The 15,273-nt window shown below is 43.0% G+C and overlaps 1 long non-coding RNA gene across 1 annotated transcript; it reads right to left on the bottom strand.

Annotated features, from left to right (window-relative positions):
- Positions 1–13,372: 13,372 nt before the first annotated feature.
- LOC122162956 lies at positions 13,373–15,181 on the bottom strand. Its single transcript, XR_006169754.1, has 2 exons — positions 15,138–15,181; positions 13,373–13,722 (listed from the first exon to the last, which is right to left on the bottom strand). It is a non-coding gene; the product is annotated as an uncharacterized LOC122162956 (long non-coding RNA).
- Positions 15,182–15,273: the final 92 nt, after the last annotated feature.

Here is a 15,273-nt window from a genome sequence, read left to right as displayed (position 1 = left end):
AAGCAGAGCCAGCATGGGACAGAGAACATTAATCTCTGCTGTGATCTTGCTGCCAGCATCCAAGGGACTAGATTCTCAAGCTGTGTGTGAATTGGCTCTTCATATTACAGTCATTTAAATGCATGAGTTGAGATTCTGTCCCAGGATTTTCCTCAGCTGTTTCAGTGCCCAATCTTAACCTGACCTACTACGTCCCCATCAGAGGGAGAGAATGCATTATACCAGGAGCGAGTGCAGAAATGTAATGTGTGAGCACTATAGGTACAATTAGCAGGTCTGTAATCTTTGTTGCAGCATATGCTTTGGGTCATAAGATGATAAAACAATGTCCCTGTTCTCACACAGCTTGCCTATGCTTTCTGGCTCTGCTCCACTATGGATAGCAGGGGTGCCCCATAGAAGATAAGTACAGTTCTCTAATGCTAGGACTTCAAAGAAAGCTCTGAACCATCCCTCTCTGCCTCCTTCAGCTACCCCAAGCCATGTAGTTGTTTACTCCAGGGGTATGCTACCCATTGAATGGAGCTGGACTCAGATCTAGGATATCACCCTGCTACTTACTCTGGAAACATCTGGGTTTGCTTGAGAGAAGGAATGGAGATGGCGAGAAGAAACTAACCCCTCTGGCTGAAGGTGAAGGGATCCAGGAGGTACTCAGAGCCTTTACTCAAGATTGGAGTCCTATGTCTGGTGCTGGTTAGGCAGACCATGTCATGTCAAATTGAGCTATACTACATCCCCCAGGAAGGGCAGCAGCAGAGTGCAGAGTGTGATGATATAGCTTTCAACAGACCGTCCAGGAAGCAACTCATATTTTAAACAAACAATTCAGCCAGACCAGACAGAACTGCTTCCAGCTCCATCTGGCTCTATTACTCACTGGATATCACACCTTCTTTAAGGCAATTCAAATTACTTACCCACAAATGAACTTACCTGAATCATCCATTGAGACTGGAAGTTCTCATAACAGTGAGCAGTGATCCCACTAAACTGTGCAATCTTCAGGGTACTTCAGAGTGACACAGGATGCTAGTGTTAATATGTAGTTATCCATGCACTATTCAGAACTATGGCACAGACTCTCAGTTCAGAAAGTCACGCATCCCTTACACAGTAATTTCTTATATGACTTGATCTTGACAGAGGAGAGGAACTGATCAGTGATCATATTAATAGTAACTTACATCTGAGTAATCAAGATTTGACTGGACTCACTACATTTATGCAATGTATATCCAAACCCAGTGCTGCGTGTGGGCTTCACTCAGTACTGCATGTGGAGACTTAGGTCAGGCTCCATAAAGCCAAGGCTGATTAGAAGAAAGGACTTCAGATAGGAAAAAAAATAATATTGAGGAACTTGTTTATAGGCATGCTGATGTTTACAGGCATGTAAAGTGATCTAGGAGGGATACCTGAACTCAGCAAGAAAATGAAACTGTGAAATGAATGAGGACTTCGGCATGAAGAAAATGAGGAGGGACGTCATATCCCCGGAGAAAATAACACGCACAGTAGGTACTAGATTTCACATTTTTCTAGCAAGTCTCATGGGTGACTATAAATAGGGTAATTTGTGATTCAGCATCATGGGGAGCAGTGCAGATTGCAGACAATTTGGGACACTCTTGGAAAGGAGCCAAAGAACAGCAGTGTTCACACAAGCTACTGGCAACCCCTTTAGCCCTACCAGTGATAGAATGCAAGGATGAACTAACTACTGGTTAGCTGAGGGAAGTGACATTGGAGGTCTGGGTTCTGTGGGGCACTGGGTCATGTCCCGCATATAAACAGGATGACAGGCTTATTGCTGGTGCAGGAGAACTAATCTTCCTAGCCTCAGTCTAGCAGTAATCAAGGCATTACACAGTGCAAGAACTGCGGGTTAAGTAACTACAAACAAGTTTGACATGTTGTAAAAAGATTTAACCATGTGACAAAGAATGTGAAAAGAAGACATTTTCCATTTGCTTTTCTGTAGACACTAGGCGTCCGAGTAGCAGGCAAGAGGAATTGGAAATTCTCATTAGTGAGAAGAAATGTGATATAATCAGCATTACTGAAAGCTGCTGGTTTCAATTTGCATGATCGGAATGTTAAAGTGACTGGTTATAACCTGCTTAGGAAAGACAGAGTTGGTGAAAATGAACTGAGTGAATCATGCCCTAACATCATACCATAGAGTAGGAATTACTCTACAGACTCAATGAGAATGCACGGAGAGAAGCAGTGTCACATGGACTTTAGTACACGGGGGCTCCAGACACTCACTGAGAAAACATCCTGATTTGGGGAACACTATTGACTATTATCTAACACAAGGAGCCATCATGTGGTAACTCTTCTGACTTTATTCTGACAAAGATGAATTAATTACTCGGCTGAGAGTTGACGGTTGTCAAGGGAACAGTGTGGATGACCTGATTATATTCAATATGGGCAAACAGAGGGCTGTCCCTAACTTCAAAAGAGCTAATTTCTCACACCCAAAGTAAATTAGGAATCAACTTGATTGTGAGAAAAAACTGAGACAGGAAAAGATGTGAATGGAAGTAGGATGTACAGGAAAATTGTATTTGATGGCCAATAGCTGCAAGCCTACAAAGAAAAAAAAAAAAAAGAACTAGTATGGCATTAGACAAAGGCTTTGTTGTAAAGTTAAGAGTAGTAATTAAGAATAATAATAGTAATAAAAGTAAATGGATAAGAAAAGAATAGAATTGTAAAACTTCAGAAAAATAGTAAGAACATCTATGGAGAAAACACGCAGCCAGTAAAATTAAGGTAAGCATTAGGACATTTTCAAAAGGATAATCAGAACAAAGGAAACTGCAGTAATCACTTAGGCCTATTACTGGGTGAAGATAACATGAAGAGGCAGAAATGGTTCAATAAATATTCCTGCTTTGGTGTCAAACATCTTTGAAAGTTGAGCATCGATTAAAGACACAGCATTTCTAAAACAGCAGACCCAAATAATGCGCATTCAGGGACCACAAAATTGTTAGCTGAGACCTCTTGCAATTAATTTTGAAAGTGCTTTGTGAAATGGGAGTTTCCAGGCTATGGAAGAAGCGCTATCACTATCCCAGTTCAAACAGGGCAAGCTGGATGAGCAAGGTAACTATAGATCACTTAACCAGTGCAAACAAAATGGAAAAAATGACGAATAGGAGGACAAAAAAGCAGCTAATGCTGATAACATGACATTGTGGAAAGTATGTCTCAGTGAACAAATAAAGATGCACACCTTCAATGACATTACAGGAACGACCAGTAAAGTCATTAGTTGGCTACTACATGATAGTCCTTGATAAAGCATCTTCATTAGTATCACATACAGTGTGATTACCATAACCAAACGTCAGGAGAGCACAGGTGAAACGGCACGAAGAACAAAGTGAGTGACAAATTTAAACAAGCTGTCAACAGACAGCTCATGCTGAAGGCAGATGCATTGTTGCTGAGATTGGTACTAGATTATCCTACTCAACGTTTTCATCAATGAGCCGGAAGCTTGAAATTACCACTGATAATTTGTTGATGATACAAAGATTGGCAGATGGGTAAACAGTGTTGGAGGCATTGCAGTAACACTGCCTGACTGCATCACTTGATTAATTGGGCCCTTCAAACAACACATGTTTAACGAATCAAATGCTAGTATATTCATCTAGGAATAAGGAATGCAAGCCGTTCATAGAACCCAGGGGTGGCATTCTGAAAAGAGATAATTCCAAAAAGGATTAAGGGAGGGAAGAGTATAACTGAACTTACCATGATCGGGGCTCTCTTACAGTTAATACTACAACCTGAGTTATTAAAAAAAAAGGCTCATAGGAGACGGTGATACTTCCACACTATTGCTGAAAATAATGCCAGTTGATTCTGCTTGCATTTTTTAGAAGATGATTGAGTTTGATGGAGAGGCAACTCAGAAAGAATCATATTGAAGATTTTATAGGAGAAAAGTTTCTTACAGAGTGAGACTTAGAAAAGAAAAAAAAAAAAAACCCACAAGGATCTGCTTCAAGCCTCTTCAAACAGGGCAGACTTAAAAGCTTGGTCTGCCTGCTTCAGGCATTGCCTGCCCAAGTTTTAAAACTCCCCATCAATCTCCAGTGCATTATGACTTTTCCAAGTGAGAAAGAACTTAATGTCCAATCAGAAAATGCCTTTGAAGCAACTTACACCCATTGCTTCTCATTCTTTTGTACTGCCCCTCTGTAAGAAGTCTGTCTCCACCACCTCCATAGCCACCCAGCAAGCAGCTCCTCCTTAGCGTTTGCTTCTCCAGGCTGAGTAATCCTGGCTCCTTCAACCTCTCCTCACACACTGTATGCCCCAGCTGCCAGTGATTTCAGTGGTCCCCTGCTGGAATTTCTCCAGTTTGCCAGAACCTTTCTTGTACTTATAAAGCCCCATTTCTTTTGCCTATCTAAAGCTAGAATGAGAGAAGATTTAAAGTCTTGAGGCCTCTGTAAGCCAGAAGGAAAGGAAGATCAAGGATCTGTAACTGAACGCTTGAAGTCAGATAAATGGATTACAGCATGGGCTCTTTGCTATTAAGCAGACAATACAGGTGCTGGATTCTCCATTTCTTGATGTAATCAAATCAAGACCAGATGTTTATATGAACATTTTTCTTCATCCAAGCAGCACAATCTTGCCTAGGATCAAGGCAAGGATAACAAATGGGAGATCATGAGTTGGTGATATGTGAACTGCAGGACTCAACTGCCTCTAAATTATGGAATATTTTCAGCATTGTACTCTTAAGGTCCAAGCCACTGTACATTTTCCAAAATGCCCAGCCCAGTCTAACTCATGGGAGAAATAACAGAAAGAAAGGAGAACCTAAATATATTATATATTGGATAGAAAAAAAGGAGAAGTTGATAATAGTGAATGTCTCTGATTGAGTTGTCTCTTGCTGGATACCCACTGGACCTCTGGAGTGTGTGTCTGAGAGGCTTTCTCGACCAAACTGTAGTGCAACAAGTGTCTGGGCTGAAATACATCCCTTGTAGCTGACCAACCTTTGGCCCTAAGGACTTGTTGCCCAACGCATTCCAGTTACTTAAAATACAGTCTTCTGGAACCAAAACTGTGTTCTTTAGGAATCAGAAGTTTTTGTCTGACCTGAAGCCACCATTTGTCTTTTCAGGGATATATAACAGATGTAAGTACACAGATATATTCTCCGAACCAGAGATTTTGAACATGTTTGGTCTTAACTCAAATGGCAGATATGGTATATTCAGGCCTCAGAAAATAATCTCATGAAAGGAGCACATTCCACTATTGCTCACCCAGAGGGAATAAAGTGAATCTGTGTCAGTTTAGACTGTAATCTCAGATTTTAGGAGATTTACAAACTCAGCCAGTGGAAGGAAGAGTTGATGTGATTTTCCTAAACTTCGGTGATGCATTTGGCTTGGAATCACACATTTTTATTAAGGAAATATGTAATACAAAGCACCCTTGAAACTGATTAAAAATCAACTGATAGGCTTTCAAGTGTCATTATAAATTGGGAGTTACTGTTTAGCTCACATATTTCCTGCAGAATTTCTCCAGATATCTCCTCTTGGCACTCTGCTATTTAACATCCTTATTGATGACCTGGAAGAAGACATAACTTCATTAATAACAAAGTCTCTTCCGTCTTTAGAGAGGTGTGACAAATGTGTTTGGCATGATATATTGCCCTCCAAATAATCCTGTATTTCTGTAGAGTTTATAGGATGGTCAGAAAATCAGATCAGACCAGTGGTGTAATTTTAGGCGGGTAGTTAGTCTAGATGAATCCTAGACTTAAAGCCTAAGTTGACATTTCTGCTGATCTCCACCAAAATAAATAAATAAAATAAAATAAAATAAAATAAAATTGATTGACATCTTTAGAGTGAAAGAAGTTTGACTGTCAATTAGACTGAAAAGCCTATGAAGAAAAAGCAAGATCTTGTATCTGGCGAAGAAAGAGGCAAACTAGAAGTGAGGCAGCAGGCACTCCATGGGTGATCTTTCATATCAGACTGCCTGTTTCCTAAAAGCTCCTCTGTAGTTTAATCAATTGGAAATTCTAGCTTGGTCTGTAGCTTATGTTATTTGTGACAGAAAACTAAATTACTCCTTTCCAACCTAATCAAGCTATGGGTCTCTCTATGCCATACCTGCAAGCTCTGTAGTTCATAGCTTTGCAGCGCTCTTTCTGTAGCAGCTGTATTGAAGGAGTAAGAGTGCAACCGCCTGGTTGTTCCTTGTGAGCCACCAAGCTATGTGAGCATGTGGTGACTCTGAAGAAGACATCTTATTGCCCAGTGATAGTGACTAGAAGCAGAGATGGCTGTATAACCACAACTGCCTGACATGGCCCATAGTATGATTTTCTGTTTGACATTTTTGACAGACAGCTCTATCTGAAAGATGGTGTCTGAGAAAGAGGAACTGGAAGCTTCACCGAACTGTATTGCAACAAGTGTCTGGGCTGAAATACAAGCCGTAGGCACCGCAAGAGGAGGCTGGGCATTTTATATGGAAGTCAAGAGCTTTGCTGATTTACTGTTTGGCAGTTTTCCTCCTAGTCAGTGAACAGGTGGCTCCAAGAACTCTTCCAGGGAAGGCCCACTGCAGGGATTTGAGACTCATTGCCAGGAGAGTTAAAGCACTGCTGGAGTTTTACCTAACAAAAGCCTCACTTTTGCTAGAGAAAACAGCATCTGCTATATTTTACACCTGTTTTTCCTTGTATTTATATTTGTGGCTTTTGCCCCTTTTCTCACGATAGTTACAAATCTTTTTCCAAAGGATTATTTTCAGGACAGAGGGAAGTGTTCCTTACCATACTGTCTTATGCTCCTGCTGGAAAAGGAAATGTTGTCTATCTGTCCAGGACTGTGGAAAAGTAGATCTGTTGACCAGAAAGAAGCTCTTACGCTCCTGCGCTGTCGTGAGGCCTTCCCTACCCAGATCTGGCATTCCAGGGTGCAATCAGTCTTCCCTATGTTGAGATGGCTGCTGAGCCAGGTCTTATCTCAGAGAGACACTGATATGCTACAGAATCAAATACATCACAGAAGTTGAATCAGCTAGAACAATAGCTTGCACTGCTAACTCAAACTCGTGCTCGAATGCAGCAACTCATACACATGTTATGGGGAACCATGGGATGAAACCAGCGCCAAGAGATTTACACACAATGGGACCAATTATGCACACCTTGTGTTTCCCATTATGTGTTACAATCCTGCCCTCATCTGTAAAGACAAGTACGTGAATTCTTACTGTCATGGCCACTCCAGTAGGCAATTTCGTTGGACAAATTCAGAATAGTAATAGCTGGAAAATAGCCACTATATCCTGAATACTCACAAAGCTGTGGGCTCACTCTGCAAAGAGGTGATTTTGTTTTCCCCTCAATCTGGTTTTGATGTTCTCTTTTTCCTCCCTTTTATGCAAAGCTCTCCACCCCAGAAGGCAGGCAAGCAGCCAATCTACCTCTCTGCCCCACTCCAAAATAAATGTTAGATGCTAAAGCGTGCACAAAAGGGAACTGTGAAAGAGTTTGCATAAAGGGTTGTGGGTTTTTTTTTTCCTAGTCTTGAGGGGGTTTGTGTGTTTTGCACAGCACACTCTACTTTGTTCCACTGAGGTCCTTACACTGTGGCTCAGCCTGACCATTCAGCAGGTCAGAGGACATCTGCCATAAAGACCTGATGATACACTGAAAACGCTACATGACTTTTCTCTATTTCATTCCTCCTCTGATGAAAGCAACATAACACAGGCTGTTCAAACAAGTGCTGTACTGAAAGATTAGTTCAAAATTTGGATATTTTTGTGGCAGATTTGAAACAGTGCTTGTTAGATCCATATCGAGGGCTATGCAGATCTGGCATAGCTTCACCTAGGGCCAGGTTTTTTAAATAGAACTAAAAAAGATTTACAGCAGCTACGGATATATGCCTATATTGCATATAGTTATGTGTGTATGGATTGGATGCTCTGTTTGCCCTACGTAACCCATGGAGTTGATGGTTATGCACTGACCACTCATCTTTAGTTTGAAGCAGCATATGTCACCTTTCAGTGTTGTGAATTTACACTCATAAAAATCATAGAATCTCAGAATCGAATGTTGGAAAAGATTTCTAAGATTATCTCATCCAAGCACCAACCCACCCCCATCATGCCCACTGACCATGTCCCTCAGAGCCACATCCACACGGCTGTTGAACACCTCCAAGGGACAGTGACTGCACCACCTCCCTGGGCAGCCTGCGCCACTGCATCACCGCTCTGAGATCCATTGGATGTGAGTGGTGAGCATACGCTGCCTGTGTTACTGCTCTGACAAAGGCAGCTTACACTGCCCGCAGTCAGAGCAGCAGCTACTCAGATAGGCAGGTGTCATCCCAGAGCACAACAAGGAGAGAATGTAGAGCCCTTGTAGAACTCTGGCATGATCTGTAGAAGGGTCACTGGGGCTGCAGTGTGGGATGTGTGGTGGAGGACAAATAGTCCTTCTTGCAACCCTTGATGCTACAGTTTCATCTGTGGATGGTCAGAGCCTCGATGGCTTGGCTCCAGGCTCCCTCACGAATAAAGCATGCAGAGATACTGAAACTCCAGCTGTTGTGCCCAAATTCCTTTCTGCCGCGGGGAAAGACAGATTGCTCACAAAAGGGCAAGTGTGAGTGGCTGGCCACGGAGATTTGTTCTCTCAATCCATCAAATATTTCCATGTGCTTCATTCCAAAATATTGATGTGTAGAGCCTTGGGAGTTTTATATTTAGCAAGGAACATAAATCACAGATGCAGGGGGGCAGCTTCTGTAATGTTTCCTGGCTTATCGACTGCACCACTAATAGCTCAGAGGGGCTTGTAAATCGGACTGTGAATTCCACAGTACAAGCAGTGGCGAGGAGAAAGCCATTTACCTCTGGTGGAGGCTGGGAAGCACTTTCTGGTGACAGGTCCTGGGGCATATCAGGATCCTCCTGGCAAGGCTCCCAGGGGGCTGTGAGGTGTCAGTGAAACACGTGGGACCCACTCATTCACAAGCCTGAGGGTGACACCAGCACATGGATTTCCTCAGACATGCTCAGAGGATCTTTGTGCTGGCTCCTCTTTTTCTTTATTCTTTGTTCATTTGCTTAGCAAAGAAGCTTCACACAGGTCCTGTTCCTTTCACTGGTTGGTGGCTTGTAAATCCAGAATATCAGATAAATTGCTTGAGATCTTGGGAACGCTCATGTGAGCAGCATCAGCCTTTCCCTGGCTGGGAGAATCATCAGCCTTCCCAGCACACTCACTGGTGTGCTGTTGCAAGGAAGACTTGAGGTCTTCTCCTTTGTAATTCATTGTTTTATGCCTCTGAATACCCAGTGTTTAGTTTAATAATAATTCTTTGTATTCTTGTAGTTCCATCCATCTGAGCACCAAGAATTGATTTGCCAACATCAAAGCCTCCATCCTCTTGTATTGAATTTTGGCATCAACTTATTTTCTTAAAATCCCCATTCTGACAGATTTCCCCTCTAGCAGCTTGTCCTGGCCTTTAAAAATTCTTCTAAGTAGAATCTGAGAATGGCTTTCCTGCTTCCCTCTTGAGTTTACAGCAAAACTTGCCAGCAGTGAGAAAGTGTGCATCCAAAACAATGGCAGTAATATGCATGAGGTCCTGCCAAACACAAGGGGTAAAATGCCTGAAGGAGATAACCAAATACTTGCTTATTGTATTCACAAGGCTCGCTCACTAACAGCCAGATTATAATTTTAGCAATAGGAGGTACCCAGCTTTGAACAGATGGGATCTGCGAGCTGGCACGTCCCTCACAGAGCTTCATTGTGACCCCATGTGGACAAGCGCTCGCATCACTGAAGTCAACACATCTGCACCAGGGCTGAGGAGTTGCCTGCTAGGCTAGCATCATGGGAGCCTGTGCTGGGGGATGCAGATCCATGATGTTATTGCATTCAGTTATCTCAAATTTAGGCAGAGCCTTGGTTCTTTTTAGGCCCTTGGACCAAAAAAAAACCCCAAGACCTGCCTTTCCATCTCTTCCCAGCACTATGGAGCTTCCTGATTTTTTCTTCTTGCCTACCAGGACCTTTGCAGAGATTTTCTAGGCATTAATGCAGGGAGTGAGACTGAGCGCAGTGATCTCCCTCAAACCTGAGAAAACTTGCACGTGGTATGTTGCAGGAAGAGTTTTGTCAAGCACATTTTCCTTTGTTCCTTTAATTGTCCCCTCTCCTTGCCTTACTTTAGAGATGGCTGCCCATGCAGCCCCAGCATCCACAGAACAAATGTCTGTAGGGCACGGCCTCTTTGTCTGAACCGTACCCACTCTCACATCATTAGCGAGCTGACAGAACCTCGCGCTCTAGATGCCCTTCTATTGTGCAATGGGATTTGATTCCATTTACTTTCCGTGAACTCTGTTAACTTTGTGCAGCGCTCTGTTTGCGCTCCTGTGTCTATTTTAAAATGACACACCTTGTGGACTTCTGTCATTCAAAATTTTACAAATACTTCACCCTGATCTTTTTACGACATGTTGACTGTCGAAGCTAACAACAACATTTTGTCATGGTCTTTTCTGCTGCCTCTGGCAGAGCTTATTTAACTCTTTCTGCGGTAATTAATATTTCCTTATATTAAGAGACTTTCCTTACCACAGATCTAGAAAGACATCTACTGCGCATCTATAAAAATTGCTGTCTTTATTTGTATTTTTGCCACCCGTGTCTTTTCTTTGGCTACCAGCTCTCCTGGATGTTACTCTCCCTCCAATTGGGCAAGGTTTCTTACCTGCATTACTGCTATGAAAGGAACCTTAGGAGTTTGGACCCCACAGTGCTGATGGAGGCATAAAACTAGCCAGGAATCGTGATCCTAGAGAACTAACAAATCTTTTTTGGCTCACTTTATGTTTTAATACCTTGACGTTGCAAAAAAAATAAATTATGGAAAGCTGTCCAAAAGTTTCCACTAGAAGCATTTCCCTGGGAACCTCATGTCTCTGCATGCTACGCAGCACAGTTCCATGATCCTGAGCATCTTGGGGCCATCAGGAGAACAACCTGTCATTCACAGCCTAACAAAAGGCTCCTCCTACCCCATGTTTAATTATTATCTGTGTTTGCAAGCATTTTTCCATGGAGTCTCATCATGGAAAAGGTTATCCATTGTCTATTGAAATTTCTTTGCTGTCCTTTCCCCCCACAAGCATTCAAAAAGCACCTCTCAGGCAGCCAAAAATGCAAGTCTGGAAAGAAATTTTGGATTTCCAGGATACATTTGAAGGAGAGGAAGTCATTCACTCTGATGCTGAAATTAAGGTGTTTCAAATTGTTAAAATTGGTTTTGGAGCTTCAAGGGTTAAAAACATGCATTCTAAAATGTGAATTGAGGGAATCTTATGATTTAGCAAAACTGCTGCCTGATAACACGCCCACTGCCTTTTGATGATAGGAAAGGAACTGCTGTAGGAACGGAAGAGGGTGCTGTCAGTCTCAGGTAAGATGCATTTAACAAAGCTGATAGCAGCCCAGATGGTCTCTCTTGCAGGAAGGTTAGGAAAAAGGAAGCACAGCATGTCAGTTGAACCCCAGTTGATGGGCTTGAGCTGCTCAGCCTGCTGCAGCTCCCTGCTCTGAATTCCACATGGTGCAGAGCCCAGCAACAGGGATGAACTTCTTGCTTGGCATCGGACGCCCAGAGGCACTGCATGGCATATTAAGCATCACGTAGGCATGTGATCCTAAGTCACTGGCAGCATCCCAGCAGAGTCATATTTCCATTGCATTCCTTGGATATCTCCCAGCCACTGGCCTGAGAAAGTCACTAACCTTCAAGTGCTTCATTGTTCTGGCAGGATGTCTCCATCCAGCTGGTGTCGCGTGACTTCTGCTGACCACTGAGCGTGCTCTTGCACAACTCATCCCAGAAACATCTGATCTAACAGACACGTCCTGGCAATACCATGCACCTTGCTCCTCAACACCCACCAGCAGGTTGCACATCTCTTCCAGCAGAGCAGCTGGGTGAGTCTTCCCAGCCACGGCACATTATCATCACTCCCACCGACAACCTCTCCTGCCTGAAAGCAGAGGAACTGCGGGCAGTCTAACGGATTTAAGGCTTTAGAATTTGCAGCGTTTGAAGAGAGGATCCCTTAAGGATGTAGGATATTATTTGGATATTAGGAAAAACTGCTTCTCAGAAAGAGTGATTACATATTGGAATAGGCTACCTAGGGAGGTTGTGCAGTCACTAACCCTGGAGATGTTCAAGAATGGTGTGGATGTGGCTCTGGGGGACATGGTCAGCAGGCATAGTGTGGATGGGTTCACAGTTGGACTAGATGGTTTTAGAAGTCTTTTCCAACCTTTATGATTCGATGATTTGAAGTTTGCTTCTGAAGAACAGGCCTGTGCTTGAGAAGGATGAGCAGCCCCACACATTCAGCTGTGGCTTGAGGAGCCTAAGGGCAGTTTGTCACCTGCACTTTGTGCAGTCTTGGAGAAGCACTGCAGCAGGTGGGTACTGTCTGCTGTGATCTGGTCAGAGACCACAGGTGGACACCTCCTGCCTTTGGTCACAACGGACAAGTAGTGAATAACTGAACCCAGAGGATGGACTGAATAAAAATGGGAGAAGTGGCTGCATCTACCTGAAGGATGGAGAGGAAGAGTTGAAGATGGTAGCGGTGAGAAGACTGAAAGAGGATCAACAACAATTAGGATGACACCATTAGCTGTCATGGAGATAATGTTATCCTCAAGCCTGACAGAACAGCATGGCTGTTGTGAGCTGTCAGCTCTCACAGCTCAGGGATGATACTGCTGTCAGCTAGAAATTCATACAGCCAATACATTTTTCTGATGGGGAATGAAAGGCAGGTGCTCTGCAGACATACAAGATACCCTTGATAGACAGACTTTTGGTTGAGGAGGAGGAAGACCTGAAGAAACCAACAGCTGTAGGAGGAAGAAGAATAGGTTTGCTGGGTGCAGGAGACCAGCTGTTCACAGAATAACAGAAGAAATGGCAAAATAAGTGACATTTGGTGCTGTGAGAACCAGAGACAGGATGAGAACCAGCTGACCTAGGATGGAGTGATGGATCACTTTTATCTCTTCATTTCCTATAATCCAGCAATTTTATTTGTACCAACTTGAGCTAGGAGTCAGGAAATGCTTCCCTTCCTCAAGCATTATTGCATTTATTTTGGTTTTGGGATATTAACAAAGAGACAGTAGTCTCCTCTGTGTTTGATACTGTTAAACTCTGCATAAGGTTGGAGAACTTGAACAAAGTTCAGTGACATTCATACAACAAAGGGTAGCATAGACTTCTGCCAGGCCTCTTATTTAATGTGCAGTAAGTAGATGTTACAATTACAGAAATGGAAAACATCCAAGACACTTGTAGAAAGCAGGCCCAGTTTAATTTTATCAAACTGATATAAAATGAAACTTAAATATACTGATGATATATATTAAAAGATAATTCTCCAGCTTACATGAAATTACTGATATATCATGTTGAAGAGGCTCTGTGCTGTCTTTGAAAATACGCAGAAAGAAAAAGACTGTCATCTCACACTTCCTGATATATGTGGACAGGAAAAGTCAGGATGAACTTCAGAGTCTGCTTCTTTCATGCAGTAAAACGAAGGGGTTGAGACAGCAGGCAACAAGCCAACCTGTAGGCACAAGGAGGGGTAGGACCAATTATTTAATGCAGAACAGGACATCCTGACTGGGGACCTCCATAAATCAAGCAGTGTGAAAGACAAGGAGGAGACACAAGGCAGATGCTCAGCTGGTGGGAAAGGGGGTATATTCCAGCACTGGATGTCTACTCCACATCCTCCTAGTGTTGGCACACAGGCACCTACCTACACTAAGCAAACATGCATCCAGTGAAGCTTGCCCATCGGAAGCTGGGGCCTGCAGACTTCACATTGCATCTGCAATCTGCATGCACAACCTTGAGCATATGGCACTGTACAGCACTCAGATTCATGATCCCATACTCTTTTTCAGCTGTTTTGATTCTGGGCATAATTATTCTGCTTAGCTGCCTGCCCTATCCAGTGCATGGCCTGCAGGCCTGTTTTCCACTGTTTTTTCCTTTTTCTTTTTTTTTTTTTTCCTCCTCCTTTTTTCTTTCCTGTTTTGTCCTGTAATCATTATTACTGAGTTTCCTTGTGGCCTTACCCTCAAATCAAACTGATGCCTATTTCTCCATAGCGAGCATGGGAGAGGAGGTGGTTCAGACACACAATAAAATAGAGAGGTCAAAGTTGCCTGATGTTTCTCACTAATTGTGGGTACCAAAATGAAGGCACTTCAGCTTCTGTTTCCCAAAGCTGCTGGCAAGCTTTCAGTGTTTTATACACTCAGCATACAGCTCCCACTAACTTCCTTTCCAGGTGTGCGTGCTTAGCACTGCCACAAACACTGTCTGCACGAAAAACATGGCATGTAGTGAGTGACAAACAAAGTCTGGGCTGAATGAACTCTGCCCAGAGAGGGAGGAGCACATCTGTTTCTCCAGCACAGCATCCCTCTGCCTCTCTCACAGGATGTTCCCTGCTGTAACATCATACTAATGGCATCGGGGCCACTCAACGCAGGTAACCCACAATGGCTTCCTCCTCCTCAGTCAAATCAGGCAGTGGTTTTATCAAAATACAGTATGTGTTCATGTAACTAGAGTGCAGCAAAATGCCTCTGAAGTTCACAGCAGAGGCATTCCTCAAGTTTTGCATCTCCTAGGCAAGTGATCAACTCTGCAGCTTTAACATGAGGCACCACAACAAAACCAAAGTTTTTTAGATAAGAACTGAACTAAATATTTTGTTGCATAGATTTATATTGATAAGCCATTTTGGCTGCCATGGAAAAGTTATTAGTTTCAGTCAAGTAATAAAGGTGTGCACTGCAGATCTGTCAGATTAGGAAAGCTGTTCTTTTCTTTGTAGACTAGCCACAGGTTGAAGAGAAAGAAGGTGTATAATCAATGAATTTGAAGATGTTATGAAACTATGAAATAAACAAGAGAGTTTGGTTAAGCAGGTTATAATAACAAAAAGAGAATAGATAGAATGCTTACCTGTGTCCTGAGCTTGCTACAAAACTCCAGAGGAGAGATCTCCAGAAAAGACCCTTTCCCACTGGTATTCAGCTCTTAAATGGGTCTAGGAGAGGTGCAGCCAGGCTTCACCCCTTCCATCAGCACAGGTGAAGGC

This window comes from Centrocercus urophasianus, unplaced genomic scaffold, assembly GCF_019232065.1.
Source record: "Centrocercus urophasianus isolate 14NV4802_14NV808 unplaced genomic scaffold, USGS_Curo_1.0 seq_10, whole genome shotgun sequence".
Lineage (NCBI taxonomy): Eukaryota > Metazoa > Chordata > Aves > Galliformes > Phasianidae > Centrocercus > Centrocercus urophasianus.
Note: the sequence above shows the minus strand (reverse complement) of the source record. Positions and strands in the feature narration are given on the sequence as shown.